The 8,308-nt window shown below is 52.8% G+C and overlaps 1 long non-coding RNA gene across 1 annotated transcript; it reads left to right on the top strand.

Moving 5' to 3' along the window:
• Positions 1 to 1,139: 1,139 nt before the first annotated feature.
• Positions 1,140 to 7,155, top strand: LOC120405265. Its single transcript, XR_005598459.1, has 4 exons — positions 1,140 to 1,452; positions 3,908 to 4,029; positions 4,170 to 4,309; positions 7,062 to 7,155. It is a non-coding gene; the product is annotated as an uncharacterized LOC120405265 (long non-coding RNA).
• Positions 7,156 to 8,308: the final 1,153 nt, after the last annotated feature.

The raw sequence follows: 8,308 nt of genomic DNA, 5'->3' as shown, positions 1-8,308 counted from the left end.
ATGTGGGGAAACTGAGGCAGGGAGGAAGGAAGGGACTTACCCATGGTCACACAGTTAACTGGTGGCAGAGCTGGGAATAATATCGAGGTTGCCTGACTCCCAGGCTGCTGCCTTGCCACTTGAACCAGCCTCCCACCCCAGGCCACCTCCTCTTTTCATCCTACCTTGCCCCGGTGGAAGCCTCATTCCTCCTAGGTTCCAGAAGCCTCGGAGATGACCAGGGAGAGGAAATCTGTCCCTGGAGGGGTATCCTGCCTCTGCCAGGCAAAGTGTCCAGCGGACGAGGCCTAGAAATCCAGCATGCCTGTGCACCCCTAGCCAGCGGGCCCTTAGAAACAAGTCTTGTAACCAGCTGCGAACTGGCAATCTCTATCATTTGAATAAGCACATGGTGTGGTCCCAGTCAGCCTGCCACATGTAACTCAGAGAGCGAGGGATCCCAAAATCAGAGAAGAATAACTATACTTAGCACCTACCATCAGTATGGACAGGGCCCCCAGCACCTCTGCTTAATGTGTTTCTCTTCCCAACACCCCTGGGAGATACAGCAAGGCTATTATCCCCATTGTCCAGAAGGGGGAACTGAGGCACAGAGAGACCAAGGGACCCACCCACAGTCATACAGGGAGCCAGTAACAGAGCTGGGGGGCAAACCCAGGTCTTCTGCATCCCAGGTTAGCGCTCTAACCACTGGACCATCCTTCCTCTCTTTCCCAGCCTTATCTTCAAACCTCTGTATGGGCACGTATAGATTCACCCTCCCAGTGCCCCAGTGAGCTTGGCAAGCCAGAGTCATTACCCCCACTTCGCAGATGGAAGAACCGGAGGCCCAGAGACCCGCTCAACGTTACAGAGGGGAGCCGGCGGCAGAGCAGAGCTTCGATTGCAGGAGTTTGACAGGAACTGAACAAGGAGTCGAGGAATCAGACTCATGAGAGTCACAGGTCTGTGTGGCCCCTCTTAGGGAACTGTAGTGAGTCGGTGTGGCTCCCCTCCTGCCCAGCAGAGGGAGCTGCCCTGCCAACACCTCAGTGGGCGGAACTTCCGCCCCCAGTCCCCGCCCCCCGGAAGTCAAGGGGCGGGGCAGGAAGTAGAAAAGGCGCACGCCCAAGCTCAGTCAGCACCCAGCCGTCGCCGAGAGCAGACGTGCCTGCGGGAGCTCCCGGCTGGGAGCCCTCCTCGGCCCAAGGTAACTGCCCTGCCTGGCCGGAGCTTCCCCTCGCCCACTACCCAGAGGAGCCCGCGGAGCCTATCCGGAGCCCGTACTGGGAGGAGCCCCCAGGATTGCCGAGCGCCCGCTACGAGGAGGAGCCCCCTCGGCCCTGCTGTTACCCAGAGGAGCCGCCCGAGCAGTCCTGGCCCAACTTCCCAGAGGAGCTGCCGGACCTGCCGCCAAGCCCTCCACCGGAGCCGATGCAGACCGACTGGCCTGAACCGGGTGTGACGGACGAGGTAGGCCTTGAGGGGGAGATGGAGTGTAGCCCGGGGGTAGCCGACCCTTGTCCGGCTGAGGGCACGGATGTGCCCATGTCAGTGTGTTGCGGCCAGGATCCCCACTGACTGCAGCGGGTCCACGCTGCTGCTAGGGCCCCGGGCTGGGACACAGTGGAGTGGGTGGGCCTGTGTCCCCCCCTGCCACCCCACTCACGGGTGGCAGTCTCCCCCTCAACCCAGCGCTCTGGCATAAAAGCTTGCACTTGCCTGTTGCTGCTCAGCCCCTGCCTGAGGGTCTGAGCTAGAGCTGCCGTTTTGCTGCCCCGCCCTGACTGAGGGCTTGGGCTTACAGACTGAACTGGTGCTCAGCCCTGCCTGAGAGTCTGAGCTCTGCCTCTTACTGTTGCCCCGCCCTGCTCCAGAGGGCCAGGGCTTATTTGAAGTACTGTTGCCCGGCCCTGCTCCAGAGGGCCAGGGCTTATTGAACTACTGTTGCCCCGCCCTGCTCCAGAGGGCCAGGGCTTATTGAACTGCCGTTGCCCCGCCCTGCTCCAGAGGGCCAGGGCTTATTGAACTGCCGTTGCCCTGCCCTGCTCCAGAGGGCCAGGGCTTATTGAACTGCCGTTGCCCTGCCCTGCTCCAGAGGGCCAGGGCTTATTGGTACTGCTGTTGCCCGGCCCTGCTCCAGAGGGCCAGGGCCTATTTGTTCTGCGCTTTGCCTAGCGCCGGCACCAGAGGGCCCGGCGATCTAACGTTGTTCTTAGTGACTCCTACAGGCTAGCAGGCAAACAGAAGTGAGTCGGTGCGGCTCCCCTCCTGCCCGCTGGAGGGTCGAGCCCCGACCGACCGATTACAGGAACCAACTCCGGAGCTCTTTACTCAGCCAAAACTCTCATTGACTATAATGGGGGTTTGCCTGAATAAGAGACTGATTATAAACTTCTGGTCGCCGTCACTTTCTCCTAAAGGAAAACCCGCTGGAGGAAGCAAAGGGGGAGAAAATTGCCATGAGACACCCCCCCCCCATTGTTTTTGTCATGGGTTCCGCCTCTGCAGAGCAGGCTGCAGGGCCTTCTCATGATCCCCGGGGATCTGCCCCCATTCTGGGGATCAGTGGAAAGCCAGACCCATTGGCATGGAAGGCTCCACACTTATGTTTCATGCCCCACTCCACTCTGCTTCCTTGTGGCACAGCTCCCTTGCGTGTGCTCAGAACTCAGATCAGTCACTGACCTCATTCGGAAGGGAGGCAAGACATTTTTCAAGATCAGGAAGAACTGAGCGACGTGGTTTTTTGCCAGGCAGATTTCATTTGGGGCCCACTGCGCTTTGACATTGCACCTTTAAGCCTGTGACTGCTGCTGTGACACATGCCAGCGTGCGAACGTGTTCCCAGCCACCTCGCTCAGAGGGTGATAGGCACTGCCGAAAAATGTCAGCCCCAAGCTAGGCGGAAGGGAAACAGATCAAAGCAGCAAAAGGCATTTTTAATAAGGACATTAGGGCCTGATCCTGGGGTGCTTTGCCATTGAGTTGTATGGCTGCAGGATCAGGCCCTAAATGCTGCTTTAATGGGCTTATCAAAGTTTAAAGAGGAAGCCATTTATGCAGGAAGGGAGTTTTAATTGGCCTTGTTCCTTTTGTACCAAGGGGCCACATTTCCAGAATGTCAGCCTCCTCTTTGGCACCTGCCAAAATTTGCCTTTTATGCTCCCAGACGCTACAGAGGTGGGCAGCAACATAAAACCCTAAGCTAGATTTTTGCCTCCAAGTTGAACTCCGGGTGCAAATATGAGTAGTCGTCCCTCTACTGATTGTACATGAAAATGGGCTGGTCAGAGATGCAAATGCTGAGACTTGTGCCCACAATTTATGGTGCAGAGACATGTACCCGAGTGGCGTTTGCACCACGAAAAGAGAAGCCAGGCCTCAACTCTTTTAAAAAATGTCCCTCTTATGCCCTGTAGCGACTGGTGCCCACATCTATCCTCTCTCGCTTCACCCTGCAGAGCTGTCCAGTGCCTCTCCTTGTGACACCAGAGGCTGGCTTCTCAGCCGGCGTAAATAAAATGAATGCAGTGGTGATATGCTAATTTATACCAGTGGAGTCTCTGACCCCAGAATATTTGATGCACTAAGAAACAGCCTTTGTTTTTCAGAATTTCCCATTGCAACACTGACTACCTCTAGCACCTTTCCTCAGAGGACCTCAAAGCACTTTCCAAGGGTGGGGTAGTGCTACTGGAGTGAAATACGTTCGTTTCCTTCGCTCCCTGTAAAAATGTTGTTAGGGGATAGGAAACATTCACATACTAACCGTCCCATTCTCTATAAGGGAAACTGAGGCACAGAGCAGTGAGATGACTTGCTCAGGATCATACAGTGAGTCAGGGGCAGGGTAGGGAAGAGAAGGAGGCCTGACTCCTCACAGCCCTCTGCTGTAATCACTAAACCATGTTCATTTTGCTCCCAGGTGCACCCTGTGCAGCTCCAGTGTTCAACTCTCCAAAGACATGGACCAAGGCCGGATTCAGAGGCCAGAAGGTGCCCAACTCACTAGCGAGTCCATGAAAAATCAAGAGTCACTTTATCAAGGTAACAGGGAAGAGAAGGTCAGAGACACAAGGGGCAAGGGAGTGTCAGCAGTGGGTAAGGCCACGGTTATCTGTGGTGGATCTGGGCCCCGTTCCGTCCCTATCCACCCCAGCTCTCCCGAACTATTATTTGTATTGCAGCAGCACCTAGAGGCTCCAACCAAGATCAGGGTCGCCTTGTGCCAGGCACTGTGCAGACACATGGGAGGAGAGAGAACCTGCCATGACGAGCTTCTGGCCTAAACAGAGGAGACAAAGGGTGATTGATCCCAGTTGTACAGGTGGGAAATTGAAGCAAAGAGATTAAATCAATGGTGTTAGGAGCTGGACCTGAGTGACTTGCTCAAGGTCATACCGAGTGTCTATGGCTGAGCAGCAAATTAAACCCCAGTTCCACAAGCCCTAATCACAAGCTCTGTCTCCCTCTCAAAAAGCAAACTCTATGGGATAGGACATGAGACCAGGACTGCAGCGTCATGGGTTCAAGTCCCAACTGTGCCACAGACTCAGCGGGTGACCTTGGCAAATCATTTAATCTACCGGTGCTGCAGCTCCCCAGCCACAGAATGGAGCTAATCCTTCCTTTCCTCATGGGGGGGTGGAGGTGGGGTCACGAGGACAGAATCCATTGCTGATTCAAAGGTGCCCAGATACTACAGTGATGAGAGCTAGATAGCTCAGCCCTAGAACTCCCAAGGGGGGAGGGGGGCATTGTGCACACACAGAACAAGGGAATGTTGCATCCAAACTGCACCATGTAGTCCCAAAAGGAGAATTTTGCCCAGATTGTGGAAGCAAATCATCTCCTGGCACTGCTTTTACTGCACATCCCCTGGTCTCCTCTCTCTCAGAACAACCACGCGTACAATCCAAGCCACATCACTTTGCCAGCCAGACAACGAGAAGGGCTGCTGCTTTCAGGGATGCCAGGCTCCAGATCTGATCTTCCTTCCTTCCTTCCTAGCTCGCCCTGTTGGAACACTGCCATCTGGACTCATTAGGGTTTCTCCCCACACCCCCAGACCATCTATGCTAATTAGTTACATTTAACCAACACACGCAACAACAAAAATGACAGGCCGACTTTTAGCGTGACTCAGTCAAAACAAATGGTGGGCACACTCTGTCCCCCATTGCGGGGTGAGTGTGTTAGTTGATTTACACTGACTCACCAGGAAAGCCTGCGCTCCAGGCAGGCTTGCTAGCTTTAGCAGCAGCAGGGGATGACTTCGCTACCATCAGGTGCACCTCAGCAGCTTGGCTGAAACTGGGGGCGGGGGTCAAATCTCAACAGGGACAAACCATCCTTCTGAGGTGGATCAGCTGCGTGCCTGGCATCGGGGGGGGGGGCGGTTTTCTAAAGAGAATTAGGCACTCAGATCCTGATTCTTTCTTGCCCAGGCACTTACCCCAGGGCACAGGGGGGACAAAATGTTACCATTCTGATTGGCTAGCAGCTTACATTCCCTTTGCCCTGAGGCATCCGACCTTCATATACAACAGGCCTATAAATACCTGGATAGATTTAAACAACGAAATCCTGTGTCCTCTGCGTGGACATTACTAATGATGCTATAGCCCTTTAACTAACAGTAGGGGCTCAGTCAGCAAAACCTTCCCACATGCTTCGAGTTCCTGCTCCACCACCCAGGTGGCTGCATTTCATGCATATGCCCTGATTTGGGGTGCAAGGTGATACCATGTACAATAATATTATTAGCTCTTTACTGAGAGTCCATTGGATAAAGCCCCCAGGAGCCCAGATGGGGTGGTTCTAAAGGAGTATCTCAGTGTTTATCATCCCATAACAACATTCGGAGAAGTGGGATTTTCATACTTCATTAGTCAGGAAGCGTCTGGACAAGTTTAATCATCTGATTTGGTCTCCTTTCATCTCTCATTTGGTAATATGCAAACATACATCAGCTGCAACAACATGACACTGAACTTGAAGCCAGTTAGAGCCAATGATCATATGATTCCTTGCACGCTGCAAGCTTTATTCACTGACAAGCTGATATTTTCTGAGCTGGAGCAGAGGAGCACTGCCTCCCCAGCTAACAGCACTAACTTCAGATTAATGACCTACCCTGACAGCAAACTCCTCCTGGACAACTGCACGTGAATGGAGTTCTAATACAGCTGATGCATCCCAAATCACAGCTTCCCCATTTCTGGTCATCTTTGCCTATTGTAACACAATGAACCTCTTCGTGTGTAAACAGTAATGGCCAGACTGATCTAACTCACACTGGAGTAAATTCAGAGCATCGCCACTGAACTCAGTAGACTTACTGCAGATTTACACTGGTCCACCTGATTGCAATAGGCCAGATTCTGACCTTACAATGGGTTTACATTGATGTGACCCCATTGGAGCAAATTCTCCTCTCAGATTGGTATAAATCTAGAATGACCCCGGAGTTAATGGTATATTCCAGATTGACACCAGGAAAGGTGCAAGCAGCTTTTGGACTGACATCAGGGAAGCTGCTCCTGATTTACACTGGAGCATGGTAGATCAGGCCCAGGCCCAGAAGTTTGGTCTCCTTTAGATCAATGACATTACAGTTCTCAGAGACTTTAAGGCCAGAAGGGACCATCATGATCATCTAGTCTGACCTCCTGCACTTCACAGGCCACAGAGCCTCACCCGTCCACTCCTGTAACAGACCCAGTTAAACTAGAGTCCAGTTTTCCTGACCTATTCACAGCATGTTCGGTGAGATACTTTCAAAGCCACACCTAGGCCAAGTGATTTTTTAAATCACAGAGCCATAGAAACTTAGGACTGGAAGGGACTTTGAGAGGAAGGATCAAATAAACCTAGACCATCCCTGACATCCAACCTGCTCTTAAAAACCTCCAATAAAGAGGATTCCACAGCCTCCCTTGGAACTGCCTTTATAGTTAGACAGGTTTTCCTAAGATCTAACCTATATCTCCCTTGCGGCAGATTACACCCATTACTTCTTGAATTTCTACTTTCACCACATCTGTGTAAGCTCAAACGCTCGTCTCTCTCACCAACAGAAGCTGGTCCAATGCATGATACCACCTCACCCGCCTTATCCGCTCCCACCTGTCAATTCCCGGACCCAGGTGAGTTTGCCAGGATGTGGAAGCATTTGCTAGCCTGATGCAAAGTCAATGGGACTCTTTCTGCTGCCTTCAATGTGTTTTGGAGTGGGCCCTAACAGAACTGTGGTGCATGCTCAGATGTTGAACTATATCCAGCTTTTAAGCAGGGGGTGCGGTCTTCACGGGTCTTCACGGGTGCAAGCCATCATCGCTTAACCCAGGGCAATGACGCTCTACTGATTTACGGCAACTGAGGATCTGGCCCAGAATGTGAGACCTAGAGGAACGTGTGTCCTTGGGAGTGCCCAGCGATTTACTGAAAAGCACAAATGCAGGAGGGGAAATGGGCCATCCCTGCACCTCCTGGCATCTTTAATCCAATGAACACACAAATATTACTGCCAATTTTCTGCCGTCCCTCCCCCCCAAATAAGACTCCTGCTCTGAATTCACAGCATGCAAATAAATAACTAAATACAACTCAGGGGCTGGAAATTAAATATTCATTATGGTAGCTAGGGTGTGCTTTCTGCCTCCCTCCTCAATGTTATAGTCAAGGTCACGATGGCAAGCCTGGAGCCTGTATGTAGTTCAGCGGAGGCATTTGGGAATTTGCAGGGTTATTTCCTGATGCTGGGTTGTGGATTCCACTCGGCCCCACCAGAGGTACCAGCCAGCTTGCCCCAGCTACTGCGAAAACCATTTACTCTTTTACATCTCTCTCTCTGACTTTCTCAACCAGTCCTTCGTGTGTAACTGCTTCGCCTTGTCCTTTGTGGGTATTTTTAGATTCCAGTTGACCCTTATTTCCTTCCTCTCCCTCCCCACCCCCTTAAACCAGCCCCTCCCTGATTTCCTTCTCCCCAAAGAGGTTCGATTCCCCTTTCAGCACCGTAGCCTAGCAACTGGGGTGGAGGCGGGTTGTAATGGTGGAATAAAACAGGCGATCCCCTGTCTGAAGAGATGCTCCCTGGGAAGGGGAAGAGGAGACCCACCGAGGGGAAGTTGCGGCGATACAGGACATTGTAAGAGACAAAAGCCCGGGCACTTACTGATCTTGTGGCATAAGGAAGGCGTGAGTCTTACCTCTCCCCTCGGATGCTGCCCAGCTGCTGGGATGTGAGCAGAGCGCTCCCCGGGGATGCGGGGAGGTGAGCAGAGCGGCTCTCCCACGCCCCGGCACACACACCCGCCCAGCC

The sequence above is a fragment of the Mauremys reevesii genome, linkage group 4 (assembly GCF_016161935.1).
Source record: "Mauremys reevesii isolate NIE-2019 linkage group 4, ASM1616193v1, whole genome shotgun sequence".
Lineage (NCBI taxonomy): Eukaryota > Metazoa > Chordata > Testudines > Geoemydidae > Mauremys > Mauremys reevesii.
Note: the sequence above shows the minus strand (reverse complement) of the source record. Positions and strands in the feature narration are given on the sequence as shown.